Below are 16,890 nucleotides of genomic sequence, written 5' to 3'. Positions count from 1 at the left end.
TTCAACGATTGTTCGTGTTCGATATCCTATCCCACAACATTGACTGTCCGACGCTGAGTAATGAGTAATGTCAACATCAACGTTCCGGCGAGATCAACCCGCCATACAGATTTCCTACGTCTTCCAACACACCGCACCGTTTTTGGACAAAATAAACTGTTTGATATTTGTTATCGACGTTTTTTTGTTTGGTACGTTATGTTACGTATTTTTTATTATTATTGACTAAAGTTTCTTTCCTTCAAATATCCATTCGACGAAACGTCATTAGACTAAATGTTCCAAGAATATCAATTCGAAAATCCGCTTTCGATGAAATGTCCTTTCGACCGAACGTCATTCGACCAAATGTACGAAGATTTTTCCTTCCTAAATATGATGTTATCTAAATGTCCATTCGACGAGGTGTCCTTTCGACTAAACGTCTTTCGACCAAATGTCCTACGTTTCTAGTGGATTGAAAATTCATTTTGACTAAATATCCTTTCGACCAAATGTCCATTCGACGTAATGTTCATTCGACGTAATGTTCTTTTGACCAATATCATTCGAATAAATGTCATTCGACGAAATGGTATAGATTCCCGAAAGTCATTTTGCCGAACGGGTCATCCGGCAGAATAGGTTAAAGGTCCTACTCGGCCAAAGCTCCTACTCAGCCAAATGTTCTGTTCGGCCAAATGTCCTATTCGGCCCAATGTCCTTTTCGGCCAAATGTCCTGTTCGGCCCAATGGCCGGGTTTGAGCCAAACCGCAACAAACGCAAACTAAAAATCCCCGTTTTTCTGTTCAAGTTTTCGTTTAGCAGATTTTATTGATCACAAATCGTATCGGATAGGAAACAACGGAAGAGTATTTTGCGTCGAGCAAGTGCAAGCAAATCGGTTGAGGATAAGTGCACGAAAATGAGTGACACTTTCGTAAAAAAAAAGTATTTTGACCATAACGTAAAACAAGTATTTAGACCATAACTTCCGATCCCATAGTCCGATGTAATTGGGTCACCGATGGGTCTAAAATGGCGGCGATCAACGGGAAATACCCAGTCCAAGAGTTGGTGTCTTTGACACACGAGGGCTTCGTCATTACCAAAGTCAACGGGGTCTTCTTCTGCAGTTGCTATGCGCCTCCTCGATGGTCGATCGAGCAGTTCGGTCGAATGCTGGATTGTTTGACGGCAAACTTGATGGGGCGTAGGCCGGTGGTGATAGCGGGGGACTTCAACGCTTGGGCCATGGAATGGGGAAGCCTTCCCACGAATCAACGGGGGCAGATACTGCTGGAATCACTGTGGCCATGTTAGATGTGGACTTGGCCAATGTCGGTACCAAAAGTACTTACAGCTGGAATGGGGCCGAGTCGATTATCGACGAGGGAGTCTTTCCTGAAGCATGGGAAAGGCAGAGCTTGGTCCTATTGCCAAAGGCGGGAAAACCACCGGAGGATCCGCCGGCATATAGACCAATATGCCTGCTTGATACGGCGGGGAAGGTGCTCGAGAAGATCATCCTCAACAGGTTGTTGATACGCAAGGAGGGTGCGGATGGTCTATCGAGTAAACATTTTGGCTTCAGAAAGGGTAAGTCGACCGTAGACGCTATCTTGTCGGTTACCAAATCCGTGGAGATAGGTATCCAGCGTATGAGGAGGGGAGTTCGCTATTGTGCAGTAGTGACTCTCGACGTGAGGAATGCATTCAATAGTTCCAGTTGGGCAGCTAGTGCAGATGCGCTCCTGCGTCTTGGAATTCCCGAGTACCTGTACAAGATTCTCGGAAGCTACTTCCAGAATCGAATACTGGTTTTTCTTGATAAAATTGACTTCCTTGCACCTATAGGGCACTGCACGGAAACATCTATTTCTCTTTCGTTCCTCATACGATTTTAACGTTTACTGGCCTTGTTGTTTTCTAATTTCTTTTCAGCGAGAAAGAGACAAAGCAGTCCGTGCAGTGCCCTATAGTGGTGCAACTGTAGGGGAGACTGGGTAGACTTGATACCCTTTTCTGATTTCCGATGTATCACAGCCAAAAATAAATAAACATACGCGATTTCTACACAGACTCTCTAAGAAATATAGTATTTATGTTTACTGATGTATGGCAGTCCATAAATTATTGTTGTTATTGATACACAATCGATTTTTTGGAGTGCTGTCAAAAATCGACTCGACTGTCAAAAATCGACGAAATGTGCCCTAAGATTTTTTAAAAAAATTTCCATCTAAATACGCGGAATTTTCGAATTGCTCTGCGTATACGTGAACGATTTTGTTATTGAATTCGACAGAACATGTAATTTTAAAATTTGGGGAGACTTGATCCTCTTTATGATATCTACGCAATGAATAATTTTTCCTGACAACCCTTCATCAAATCTGTCAAATCTACAAAAAATTAGAAGCCTGAGAATAGATTTATATTTTTTTGAATTATTTCGCCAAATTTTTGTATGGGTGACTAATGGGGGATCAAGTGTCCCCATATTGAGGCAATAACTTCAAATCGAAATATCCTAAAACTTTGATGGAATGTTAACATTTTCATCAGTACAGATCATTAAGCGTATTTATGGCTTTGTGCTGTGAAAAAACGAAAGCATTTGGTCATTGTTATGAAAAGTTGTTCAAATTTTGCGTAGCCAATAAAAAAATCTTTAGGAAGGTCAAAACATACAAACCGCCCTGCAGAATAAATAAGGTTGTCAATCCAAAAAATAACTCACCACATAAAGGTCATTTGTCTAGAGGATCTATACTAAAAATACGCTAGAACAAAACTACTTTAGTCCTCGATAAAACAGGGGGTGATCAAGTCTCCCCGGGGATCAAGTCTACCCACCTTCCCCTATCAATAGTGACGAGTCTCATAAGAAATCAATAATCTCATTTTTGTTAGCAAATTTCCTAGTTTATCTATTGGCTACAAGGAATGTAAAATAACAACATTGCCAATGACAACAACATTGTCCTCTCTTGTAAATGTTGGGACAAACTCAACTCGCAATAAGCGTTTGTCCCAAACTGCAACAGAATAGGACAATGATCGCCTGCCGCTCATTTTGAGAAATAGTCGGTTTCCGATGATGTTTTTGGTTAAATCAGTATCAGTTATCGTTATCAGTTAGACATAAACTTAACCATCTGTACACATGATTTGTGTTTTACTTCTGAAATATACAAGTTATCGCAGTTTGAAAAGTTCTCAACAATTACCTCTCCATGTTTGTTGCAAATAAAATGGAACGCAACAATGTCTTTATCCTCTGCAGATGAGGACAAAGAGTTATCGCTATTCTCTTTTGTCGCTTGTTTTTTCGCATTAGCGACAATTACATTCCTTGATGGGCTAAAGATATTAGAGCTTTAAATTTCTCATAGTTACAAATTAAAAAAAATGTTTCTTGTGTTGATCTACTAATACCTCCACTATTGGTACCATTACCCTACATCGAGCCTATGCTTAGAGCAACAGTAAATCTTCGACCAAAAATTGATTAGTAGTTAAGTAAGTTAATCAGTTAATCGCATTCGTATATTGAAAATAATTCTCATGATTTCCGGATATCCCATATTTGAACACGATAGCTACAGCATTTAATGAGCGTATTCTACCAGATGTTGTCCAAAGCCTATCATTTTTTGGATTCATTTGCGTATCACTATTTCCCAGGCAGAATGTGTGTTCACCGTTCAGTCAACAACAATACTATTATCGGTGAATAACCGGTTTGCGAATGATAAAAATGCAACACGGGTCCGAATCACCCCACGAACGGCGCATTATCATTAGGATCATCAAATTCGTATAACAGTTTCAGAAGTGCTGATTGTGGCGCACTTTTCACCATTTCAAGCGATATCAAATTCCATGCAAAGCTTTCTCTGAATAATGCGATGATTCATCGCTATACCTTCCGCGTTTCGGTTCTCGTTTTCTTACAGTCAGGGCTGGTAGCGACCGAAGCCACTCAAAATAGTGACTTTAGTGACCAAAGCTGACGAAAAAAGGGACCAAATAGTGACTTTCAGTTGCAGAAAAAGTGACCAAATAGTGACTTCCAATTCCAGTTGCAAGTTCAATGAGACGAAATCAAGCGTTTTTGGATCGAAGGAGAATAATTTGTGGCGAAAAACATCTTTCACTCACCACTCTTTTCTCTTAGAACAAACTCAGAAGAGAAACTAAAATCGTACACGCTAACTTTTATCTACTCAGTAACTAAGTAAAATTGTATTGCCCTCTCTTTTAACCCCACGAAAATTTTACTCAATATCAGTCAAAAGCAGGACTACTCAAAACTAGTCTTGCAAGCAAATCAAAGTTTTACGCCACTGGAAGTGAGCGAAATATGGTTATCACTCATAACACCTGTTTTTCTTTCCCGAAAATAATTTCTCGGCGAAAATCTGCGTGAATGAGCATTTTCTTCTCATAAGAATGAGTGAAAATTACGATCACTAGATTAGCTGAACACCTACTTTAGAAAGATGCAGAGAATTATACGCAATGGCACTGGTGCCACGGAAGTTTTTGTATTTTTTAGTGCGACAGGAACAACAGTACGGATCGTTTTGGTAGACAACGAAACAAAAAAATATGAAGATTTATGTACAACGAGCCTGGGATTGAACGCTCGACCTCCTGCTTGTAATGAGGATCATGCTCTCTAAACTTTAAAATAGTTTCCTCCTTCCGCAGATTTTCCGACTTGCTGTGCGTATTAATGAACGATTGTTGCTATGGAATTCGACAGCGCATGCAATCTTCAAAATTGGGGAGACTTGTTTCTATGATATCTACTCAATAAATATTTTTTACAGCAAACCTTTCATTACATCTGTCCCAGGCTTCGAAATTCTCACTCATATGAATAAAAACCTGCGATTAATCCATTAAGCGGAGTGTGATTTTTAATGGACCCCTGTGAGGAAGTATTCGCACACAAGATTTTTATCCGGATGGAATGGCGGGTGATAAATTCGTTAGCGCCGGCTCGCCGGATAATTTAATTTTAATCTACAAATTTTCCTTCTCGTCGCCTCACCAGATAAATTTTTCAAGCATATTTACAAAAAATTTGGACCGCAACGGGATTCGAACCCAAAACAATCTGAAAATGTTAAGAGCGCCCACTATAACCACGCCACCACATGAATTGGTTGAAAGCGAAGGGAAAACCTTCTGTATAGAACCTTATGCTTATCGTGACGCATCGTCAGATTCAACCAGCTTGGAGAGGCAAGGTAAGCAGCATTTGATTCTCGCGAAACATGGGAAGAAGGATAACAATTTTTCGTACCATCGCTTGTGCCGGAGTTTATCGCACTGTAATTTATCCGGATAAAATGCATGGTGGAGTGATCTGTTGTCGCGTGAGTGAGTGAGAAATCCGAACCCTGATCTATACTTAAAAAAAAATTGAGAACAAATTATATTTTCTTGAATTTTTTTAGACAAATTTTTATATTATATTAGACCGTTACAACTGTTTAATTAACATTTTGTCCTACTGGTCTCCGAAAGGTCAAGGGGTGGATGCTAAAAAATAAATATTAAAATTAAAAAATTAAAAAAAAAACTCCTCGGATTTGTTAAAGAATGTTTTGAAAATCCTCAATGTTGCCCCCTCAAAATATTATTTTTTGGCAAAAAAAATCCGAGGGGGGGGGGACAAAATAGTTTTTAAATATTCGTATCGGCCTTACATATGGATGACTAATGAGCAAGGAATGTAAAATAACAACATTGCCAATGACAACAACATTGTCATCTCTTGTAAATGTTGGGACAAACTCAACTCGCAATAAGCGTTTGTCCCAAACTGCAACAGAATAGGACAATGATCGCCTGCTGCGCATTTAGAGAAGTAGTCGGTTTTCGACGATGTTTTTGGTTAAATAAGTATCAGTTATCAATGTCTAGGCATAAACTTAACCATTTGTTAACATGATTTGTGTTTTACTTCTGAAATATACAAGTTATCGCAGTTTGAAAAGTTCACAACAATTACCTTTCCATGTTTGTTGCAAATAAAGCGAAACGCAACATTGTCTTTATCCTCTGCAGATGAAGACAAAGAGTTATCGCTATTCTCTTTTGTTGCTTGTTTTTTTGCATTTTTCAGCGACAATTACATTCCTTGCTAATGAGGGATCAAGTCTCCTCAAATTGAGGCAACAACTCAAAATCCAAAAATCCATAAGTTGTGGTGGAGTGTTGGCATTTTTATCTCTTCATTAAGCATATTTATGGATTTTTGTTGTGAAAAAATGATAGCATTTGGTCATTATCGAAAGAAGTTGGTCAAATTTTGCGTGGCCACTAAAAAACAACTTTAGGAGGAACAAAACACAGTAAATAATAGAGTTAATAAGGTTCTCCTTCCAAAAAATAACTCGCCACATAACGATCATTTGTCTCCCTACCTTCCCCTACTGTATAAAGATTGAGTTTAAACAAAAACTTGAAATCGACAGGTCTTCTGCTTGCATGACTGTTATACCAATTTATAAATTGTGACGTAAAACACCTTCAGCTTCAATGAAATGGTGAAATGCCAATAAGTGCAGCGATCCGTAATTTCATTTCTGCCATGAACAAAGCATCATCCAATGGATACATAAAGCTTTAAAAAAAATCTTGGTCAATATTTTCAAAATAGTTGAAAATAGTGACTTTTTGCGAGAAAAAGTGACTTTAGTGACTTGAGGTCGAAAAAAGAGACTTTTTAGTGACTAGCCTGAAAAAAGTGACCAAGTCACTAAAAAGTGACCCGCTACCAGGCCTGTACAGTGAATGAACGACTATGGACGTATCCATATGATATATAAAAGGGCCGGCCATTCGGACATTCTGATGAAAAATTTGTGTGGACCCTTTTGGTTCAAATTCTGAACATGACTCATATTCCGAGTACTGGCGTTTTGGAACCCTAAAACTAAAAATTCCATCGGTTTTCTGATGATCAAGATTACAAATGAATTCAAGATCCTATATGGAGAGAATTACACGAATGAAGCCAAATAGCCATTTAAAAGCGAGTGTTCGGAATATGAGTCATGTTCAGAATTTGAGTCAAATTGGGATATAACGTTGTGCATGAAAATAAAAATAAAATCTTCGCTACAAGTGAAATCGCGATTTTTTTAAGTCCAAATAAATAGCACCGAATGGCCTTCGTATACTAACGAAGGCCGATAATCAATTGAAAACAATACTTCGTAAAGACTTCGTAAAGAATCCTGGAATGATTTTAAATTTGAAATTTTAATCTTCGTTTTTTTTTTGTATCTTCATTAACCCTTCCGTTACCAAATCTCCTTTTGAAAACGAAATTAAAATCTTTTAATTGTAACTTTTTGTCCTATAACATTTTTATCGCAGCTTTCACCAAAAGAAGCGGAATTTATTCAAGTTTTGGGAGTTTTATAGATTTTCAGGATAGGCCACTCGGTTCCGGAGGTATTCCGGATTTAAAATGGGTGTTAGCTTTTGGCCATTTCTCAGAACGCATACTTCGGAAATGATTAATTTAGATATTTTGATTGAAAAGGACGCATAAACTATACCAAATACGATCAGGAATTTGTTCGGTCCTAAATATGGCCTGTATTCCGGATTCCGGTGGTTCCACCGGAACCTGTTACGGGGTCACTTCACGGAAATAGGCAAATACCATCATGCGTAATATCAAACTTCATGATTTCAAATGTTATGGCATTCTATAGTAGTTGTGTACTTCTAGGACCATATTTGAAACGATTGGAACCGCTAAACAGATTTATCAAGTACCGGTTCAAGGTTCAATCTTGGGAAATAACTAAAAACCATCATGCGGCACATTGAACTTAATGGTTTCAAGTTATGGCTTTCTATGATAGTTTTGTATTTCTTGGACCGCATTTGAACTGATTGGAACCGGTAAACGAATTTACCGAGTAACGTTTCAAGGGTCAATTTTTAAGATGAAGATTTTGTCAGATTTGTTTTTTTTTTTTTCAAACGGAAGATTTTAAATCTTGCGTTGGGTGGTCGAAACGCAAGCCAGAAAAAGAGCGTCTTGTCCAGTGCGGAACAAAATTTAAAGGCGGAAATATAGAACTCATGCTTTCTGTGGGCAAATGAGTACAAAGCCAAAGGCTGCAGAAAAGAAAGACGAAAGCACCTGACCGGAGTGTGACTTCTGGATCCGATGAGAAGAGTGGTGTTTTTTTAATTGAAAAGTCGTGCAATTAAAAGTAGTGATTCGTGGCATTTTCCCGAGATGGTACTCCGAATTATTGGTTGGGCACTTCGTCGCCTGGCTAGAATCGTGAGCCGCATCCGCATTATCATCCAGCACATAGTCGGATTCCCGCCGTACGTTTCAACGAGTGGTCGTTTGCTACCGACTTAACAGCCCACCAACCACTATTGTCGCCCGGCCACCTGTCGGCCAATTCTCCGTCCGGCCGTTCGTCTGCCACACTACCAAGTACCAACGCATCGCAGCCCGCCAGCTGAATTATCGCCCGGCCGCCCCTTCGTTCTGCCATCCGTAGCCGTGTAATCGTCCAGCCTCCGGATTATCGCATCGTAGCACGTTCGCTGTACCACCATCCCGCACTGTTTCCTATCCGCCTAACCACGAGGTCGTTCTACAACCTACCGTTTTTCGACACCGAAAGCCATTCCTGCTGGCAGCTCGCTAGCCGAATCGTCGTCCGACATACCATCCTGATGTGCTTCGTTCAGTTACGTATTGTCAAACAAAATGCATCAGACATTCCAAAACTGAAAAAGCTACCATCTCGACCCAAAATCGACTAAATGCATCGCAAATAAATGGAAACACTTTCGAGTCCTTAGCTCCGGAAATATAACTCACTTCGGGGTCTGGGTCACTGAATCGCGGAAGGATTCCTTCAAGAATCCGGAAGGATTCTAAGGAATCCCGGAAGGATTCCGAATCGGAAGGATTCCCGGAAGATTCCGGAGATCCGAAATTCCTTCGGAATCTGGAAGTTCGGAATCGGAAGGATTCCTGGATCGGAAGATTCCCTTCGAATCGGAAGTTCCTTCGGAATCCAGAGGATTCCTTCGGAATCGGAAGGATTCCTTCGGAATCGGAAGTTCCCGGAATCGGAAGGATTCCTTCGGAATCGGAGGTTCCCTTCGGAATCCGGAAGGTTCCTTCGGAATCGGAAGGATTCCTTGGAATCCCGGAAGGATTCCTTCGGAATCGGAAGGATTCCCTTCGGAGATCGGAAGGATTCCCTTGGAATCGGAAGGATTCCTTCGGAATCGGAAGGATTCCTTCGGAATCGGAAGTTCCCCGGAATCCCAGGAGGTTCCTTCAGAATCGGAAGGATTCCTTCGGTCGGAAGATTCCCTTCGGAATCGGAAGGATTCCCTTGAGATCGGAAGGATTCCCTTCGGAATCCGGAAGTTCCTCGGAATCCGGAGGATTCCTTCGGAATCGGAAGGTTCCTTCAATCCGGAATTCCTTCGGAATCCGGAAGGATTCCTTCGGATCGGAAGGATTCCCTTCGACGGAATTCCTCGGAATCGGATTCCGACGATTCCCTCGGAATCGGAAGGATTCCTTCGGAATCCCGGAAGGATTCCTTCGGAATCGGAAGAGTTCCTTCGGAATCGGAAGGATTCCTTGGAATCCCGGAAGGATTCCTTCGGAATCGGAAGGATTCCCTCGGAATCCCGGAAGGATTCCCTTCGGAATCGGAAGGATTCCCCTCGGAATCCCGGAAGTTCCGGAATCGGAAGGATTCCCTTCGGAATCGAATTTCGGAATCCCGGAAGGATTCCTTCGGAATCCCGGAAGGATTCCCTCGGAATCGGAAGATTCCCTTCGGAATCCGGAAGGATTCCTTCGGAATCGGAAGTTCCTTCGGAATCGGAAGGATTCCTTCGGAATCCCGGAGGATTCCTTCGGAATCAGAGGATTCCTTCGGAATCGGAAGGATTCCCTTCGGAATCCCGGAAGGATTCCTTCGGAATCCGGAAGGATTCCCTTCGGAATCCCGGAAGGATTCCCTTCGGAATCGGAAGGATTCCCTTCGGAATCCCGGAAGTTCCCTGGAATCGGAAGGATTCCCTTCGGAATCGGAGGATTCCTTCGGAATCGGAAGGATTCCTTCGGAATCCGGAAGGATTCCTTCCAGAATCGGGTCCCTTCGGAATCGGAAGGATTCCTTGAATCCCGGAAGGATTCCCCTTCGAATCCCGGAAGATTCCTTCGGAATCCGGAAGGATTCCTTCAGATCGGAAGGATTCCTTCGGAATCGGAAGTTCCTTCGGAATCGGAAGGTTCCCTTCGGTCGGAAGGATTCCTTCAGATCGGAAGGATTCCTTCGGAATCGGAAGATTCCCTTCGGAATCGGAAGGATTCCTTCGGAATCTGGAAAGTTCCCTTCGAATCCGGAAGATTCCGGAATCGGAAGGATTCCCTTCGGAATCGGAAGATTCCCTTCGGAATCGGAAGGATTCCTTCGAATCGGGATTCCTGGTCGGAAGGTTCCTCGATCGGAAGTTCCTTCGGAATCGGAAGGATTCCTTCGAATCCGGAAGGATTCCTTCGGAATCGGAAGGATTCCTTCGAGATCGGAAGGATTCCTTCGAATCCGGATCTGACCGGAAGGATTCCCATCCGAAGTCCTGAATCGGAAGGATTCCTTCAGATCGGAAGGATTCCTTCGAATCGGAAGTTCCTCAGATCGAAGGATTCCTTCGAATCGGAAGGATTCCCTTCGGAATCGGAAGGATTCCTTCGGAATCCCGGAAGGATTCCTTCGGAATCCCGGAAGTTCCTTCGGAATCCGGAAGAGTTCCCTTCGGAATCGGAAGTTCCTTCGGAATCGGAAGGTTCCCGCTCGGAATCGGAAGGATTCCTTCGGAATCCGGAAGGATTCCCTTCGGAATCGGAAGGATTCCTGAATCGGAAGGATTCCTTCGGAATCGGAAGAGTTCCTTCGGAATCGGAAGGATTCCTATCGAGTTCGATCGGAAGATTCCTTCGGAATCCGGAAGGATTCCCTTCGGAATCGGAAGGATTCCTTCGGAATCCGGAAGGATTCCTTCGCAGAATCGGAAGGTTCCTTTCAGAATCCGAAGGTTCCTCGAATCCAAAGGTTCCCTTTCGAATCCCAAGGAGTTCTTCGGAATCCCGCAAGGATTCCCTTTCGGAATCCCGAAGGTTCCCTTTCGGAATCCGCAGGGTTCCTTTCAGAATCCGCAGGGAGTTCCTGGAATCCGCAGGGTTCCCTTCAGAATCCGAGGTTCCTTTCGATCCAAGGTTCCTTTCGGAATCCCGCAAGACCTTGAATCCGCAAGGTTCCTTTGCAGATCCGCAAGGGTTCCTCGGAATCCTGGAGTTCCTTTCGGAATCCCGAGGGTTCCTTTTGGAATCCGCAAGGTTCCTTTTCGGGTCCGCAAGTTCCTTTCGGAATCCCGCAAGGGTTCCTTTCGGAATCCGCAAGGGAGTTCAGGAATCCGAAGGTTCCTTTCGGAATCCGAGGATTCCTTTGGAATCGCAAGGTTCCTTCGAGTTCCGCAAGGTTCCTTCGGAATCCCAGGAATCCGAGTTCCCTTCAGGTCCACCAAGGTCCTTTCAAGTCAAGGTTCCCTTCGGAATCCGGATTCCCTTTCGGAATCCCGCAAAGTTCCCTTTCGAATCCGCAAGTTCAACCCGGAAGATTTCCTTTCGGAATCGAAGATTATTTCGAATCAAATCGAATCGGAATCCTTTCGAATCGAAGGAATCCTTTCGGAATCCGGAAGATTCCTTGAATCGGAAGGATTCCTTCCTGGAAAGATTCCTTTCGAATCTGAAAGTCTCTTTCCGTCGAGGCTGGATTAATAACAAAGAGATGGAGTGTCAAAATTGAAATATTGCATTTGCTATAAAATTGGTTGTTCCAATCGAGTCCAAGGTTTTTGAATGGAGCGAATTGTGCCACTTATGCAAATTCCAAGCTCTTTGAGCAAAACTAAAAATTGCTGAAATTCAAACACATTAAAATTAAGAAAATTCTTTCTTTCACAAGATTAATTAGTTCTTTTTACATTCTAATTGCAGTTCCTCTGGTATCCCTGCAAACGATATGGATAGAACGCCGGATGCCACAGATAACCGCCTTGGAAGTCATGTGCGGAAAGGATCACATGGACGTACATCTGTCCTTCTCGGCACCTTTTGAGGGCATCGTCACTCTAAGGGTAAGATATTTGTCAGTATTTGTGCGACCACATGTTAACAACTAAAATCGATTCAGGTCACAGCGACCCACGCTGCATCTACGTTCACACCGGTAAGCGTTCTTCACGTTCCGGATTTCGTACTCACGGTGCGGTACCAAGCCGATCTGAATGGACAGTTCTACGAAAACCGTTGCGGTACGACAAGGACCTACTTGGAAGTGTGGGACGAAGCCAACGGCTCCGGTGCGAGTGGTTCAACGATTACGAAAAACCGCTAAACCTCCGATGGTAATTGCCGACCTTGATGTGATACAGCGATTTCGAGGTTTGTTCGATGAACTCAAATGCATTATCATATCATAATCTCTTGTTTGCTTTCAGGTGACAATGTTGATTTTGGATGGAAATTCAGCAGGGCAAGGGTCCATGGGCTCCACCGTTAGCGGAATCGTTCCACTGGGATCCAGATGACGTTGGTCGTGGCGATCAACGACTTCCGTGGGGAGTTCGATATGAGAGTCAAGTCGTGTGATCTGATGGACCGGTCGTATGAATCAAACTCAGTGATGAGTACGGCTGCGTTCTTCGACCGAAAATGATCTCCCGATTCTAAAGGCGTGCTCCTGACGACAAGCCTCGGTCATCGCTTTCTTCCATCCTTCATTCCCTGATGCGTTGAGTGTTCATATCAAATCAAGGTCGAGATTTGTCGGCACGGATGTTTGGATCACTGTCAACTGGGAACCAACGGTGGACCGGAAAGCTGCACAGTCTACTTGAGCAGGACACTTTGAACAGATCAGAACAGCAACGATATTTTGCAGGAGTCGGATGAGAGGAAGCTGCTTCAAGTAATCAAGATGTTTCTACGATGACATTATCACACGGACAAGAATGCCAATCATCCACCGCCACCACCACCTCTGTGCCTAAGAAACCAATCCTACAACCGATTCAGAAGAAAAGGACGGCGGTTATCTGCAGTATCACCATCACAACCGAGACCCACTCGATGAACTGGAACAACTCTTCCTCAACGATCACTCGATGATGCCAGGTGAGATGCTCAAAGCAACCACCACCACCATCCCCTCAAATGCAGCATCAGCCACAGCCGCAGTCTCTCCAACAGAAGCAACTACACAAGTCGACCCCGGAAGATGAGAAGTTCCCTCACGGTCCCCGACAGATGGATGCTGAAAAGCGAATGGGTCTCCAGCCGTTGCAGGACCTCGCGCTCTAAACCTAGACGCTGAAGATGTGCGAAATCCATTGTATGTCAACGGGGTGCCCAAAAACGTTCCGCCGTCAATCAAAATAACCGATCGGAAGATTCGTTCAACGGACGTAGCGTCAGCGGTATTTACGACGTCATTTCCGAAGCCGATTGGCATTCAATCCGGATGGTAAACAGAAGCTGTCACCGTCTTCCAGGGCAAAATTACCGAAGGGTCGTCTACGGAATCTGCATGCCAGTGCCAGGCTTTAGCATCTTGTCATCCTGGTCATTTCGGCCACGATTATCTCAGCATTGATCGCGGGGTCGCTGCTATACAGTATCAACTCCAAAAGGAGATCGGGCTCAACGAGGCGCAGTCACTCCCAATCACCTTCCACCGAACAATTTTGCCACCTGGATGACGCTGAGACTTTTCCGAACTCGACAGCAGCACGCGGCGGCTGCTGCTGCTGCCTCGATGGCAGCCGGCGGAGTTCATGGTTCCATGGACATAAACACAACGGCTCAGTGAGTCGATACTTACGTACTCCGTAGAATCTGTGACGGCAGAATACGTCGAATCTATGACAGAACCCATCTCTTTTATCAAATCGAAACGAATTCATTTCCCATTTAATGACACATTCTTTTTCGGTTTATTGCAATTTATTTTACTTATAAATACAATAATCGACGAGAAGGAACGAACTCACGCATAATCTACACAATCCACTCACAATTTCTGTTCGTAAGCTAGGACTATGACAAGGAACAACAAAAGAGACAAGTATTGACAAGTTTTTCTCTTATTTGTTTACGTTAAATGCTAGGAAAACATTGCTCAAAACGTCAGACCCTTAGTGTATGCAATCGGCAAACTTGTATAAGCGACGCAACAAACCACAAGGTGAATACTAGAAACGATCCCCTCAATGTATCTTATTTGAATGCGTTATTTTTCCAGCAGGCAAAAACAAAGATTACTCTAAATGGAATGCATAAAAGTATAGCAAAACATTATGATAGGTTCTAATTTATTAAAAATATAGGTTAGGTCAAACATGAACATGTTGACGGCATCCAACAGAAAACAATGCTCAATTGATAATTTTAATGGTGAAAATTAGTTTTGCAGTCGGAAAGAAATTAATGAAGAAGCAAAAGTATAAGATATTTAATATATTTAATGTGTTTTTTGTTCCACTAGTTGATCGATCTATACGTGGCACGAACTCTGAACCCTCGAAAAGTAATCAACCACTGGAACAATCCCTTTATGTATGATGTTAAGAGCCTTTGTGTAGGTGAAGATTTATTCAGACGAAAGCAGCGCCTAGTTAAATATAACATGAGAAACTCTGTTATCAATAGTTGAAAGAAATCACAGTATTGTATAAAAATAGTCGTCATTGCGACGGTATGTATACTAATCCGAACAATCCTTTTCGTTACCGTGTCATGTGTCATGGCGAAAACGCACTTTTATAGTAGATTAATTCTTACATCATCAAACATGAGTTCTTCACATCATCATCGCATTTTGGTTAATCTCAAGGATTGCCTTTCTTTGGCATATTCTGCCAAAAACCCAAGTGATGAATTTCAACTAATTTAGAAGTCACTGTACAAGGGGGACCCAGTTACAATTAGTGAAGGTAAAAATAGTTCTTTTGAAGGTGCATTAGGCACGGAGGTGGTAAACCCTTTTTCCAAGGGGGGTTTGGTGAGGTCTCCCATGGATGCGGACTAGCAGCACCAGAGTCGATTGATTTCACCCTGACGACCAATGAAGAAAAGACTGCGCCTAAACCAAAGCGGCTCAGGCAGCAATCAGGCGATGGTGCTCAGAGCAAAGCCAAGGGTGCAGATCAGTAGAGGAGAACCCGAAGGCGTCGACCCGAAGGTGACTTTTCGGCCCAAAAAGGCGAAAAACACCAGGAGCAATCACCAGGCCGCAAGAGGTACCAGCCGGCCTGTGCCATCGACAAGGACCGAAAATCCTGCAGCAGGTTAGTAGGGAAGGCGGAAGTCGCATCTCAACCGATACCAATATCAGGGTGTGTTTATTGTAGTTGCTACCCACCAAGGTGGCCATTAGAACAGTTCAACCAGATGATCCATAGGCTATCGTCTGTCCTAGTGGGTCATAAGCCGGTCGTCATAGCAAGAGATTTTAACGTTTGGACCCTGGAGTGGGGCAGCCGCTGCACCAATCGAAGGGGTCAAGTGTTACTAGTTATTATTATTACTATGGTTACTATCCGGTACTATGGTTCCGCTTCAGAAGGAACGGGTCAATTCATGGATTACGCAAAGTTTGCAGTCCTGGTCGTTACCAGACTTGAACTGGAGGGTGGGCGAGGTTACACCCATAGTGATCATCTAGCAATTCGTTTTAAAATCAACTATGGCGTGCAACATCTGGGTTTCGGGGATCCCTGTCAGGTCGGTGAGTGGAAGACCAATCCTTCGACGGCGAAGTTTCACCAGCCATCTGCCAAGAAGGCCTTGCCAGTATAGTGCAGTCCCGAAATTGCGGCTCTTCGATCGACCTGCCTCAAGGCTAGATGAAGGATGCCGTCGCACCGAAGATGAAAGTGGATCACCTGAAGTGTTTCGAGTGCGAAATTGGCCTTTAACAAGGCCATCAAGAGCAATGAAGCGTGTTTCGACAGCATATGCGAAAGGAGCCAACGGAATCCGGGGTGACTCCTGTAGACGTAATGGCCAAGACCGCTAGAAGATCGAAGTACTCTTTCCCTCTGACCACAAGTCACTGCTCCGACCAGTTATAACAAAATTTTATCACAATTATATCAATATGTTACAAATAACAATACTTGCAATAATTTTGTTATAAATTCTCTGTCTAAGTTGGAGGAAAAAAAATGTCATGATCGTCGTAACATGATAATAACATAATGTGTTATGTTTATTTTTACAAAAAATATTGCCTACATTTTAGATAGATAGGAATTAGAAAAAAAAAAACGAAGGTTCCACATTTAGTAGAACTTGAACCTAAATTCAAAGTTGAACCAGCTGGACAAAGTTAATTGCCTTCATTATTTTTTTTTCACTTACTTATGGGTCCTGTACACCTCCGGTGGGGCAAAGGCAACTTGAAGATCACCATCCTGAGCGATGAGCCTATCGCTTTAATCTGTTAGAGTTAGATTTCGGTCGACTTATTTTATTTCTTTATTGAACCTTCGCCGCCATGAGCCTCTGGTCTTCTCTGCTGCAATGTCCCGCTGGGTTCCAGTCTAATGCTTTTAACAGATTTCGTTTCCCCCCCTATGTAGAGTGTAGCCAGACCCACATCCGATCCAATTTCTGTTGCTATCGGCCTCTGGTAGCAACGACGATGGAGCTCGTTGTTTGAGTTCCGGTTATGAGGCCACCAGGCCGGATTATATACCGAGGCATCTGTTGATGAGCACCTGCAGCTGTTGAGTGTTCTAAACTGATACCA

General features: G+C 43.1%; 1 pseudogene; it reads left to right on the top strand.

The window, feature by feature from the left end:
* Positions 1-5,117: 5,117 nt before the first annotated feature.
* Positions 5,118-14,014, top strand: LOC134207035 (uncharacterized; annotated as a pseudogene).
* The last annotated feature ends 2,876 nt before the right edge of the window (positions 14,015-16,890 follow it).

This window comes from Armigeres subalbatus, chromosome 1 (assembly GCF_024139115.2).
Source record: "Armigeres subalbatus isolate Guangzhou_Male chromosome 1, GZ_Asu_2, whole genome shotgun sequence".
In the NCBI taxonomy this organism is placed as follows: domain Eukaryota; kingdom Metazoa; phylum Arthropoda; class Insecta; order Diptera; family Culicidae; genus Armigeres; species Armigeres subalbatus.
The sequence above is the reverse complement of the archived record's forward strand: the minus strand, read 5'-3'. Positions and strand labels throughout refer to the sequence as shown.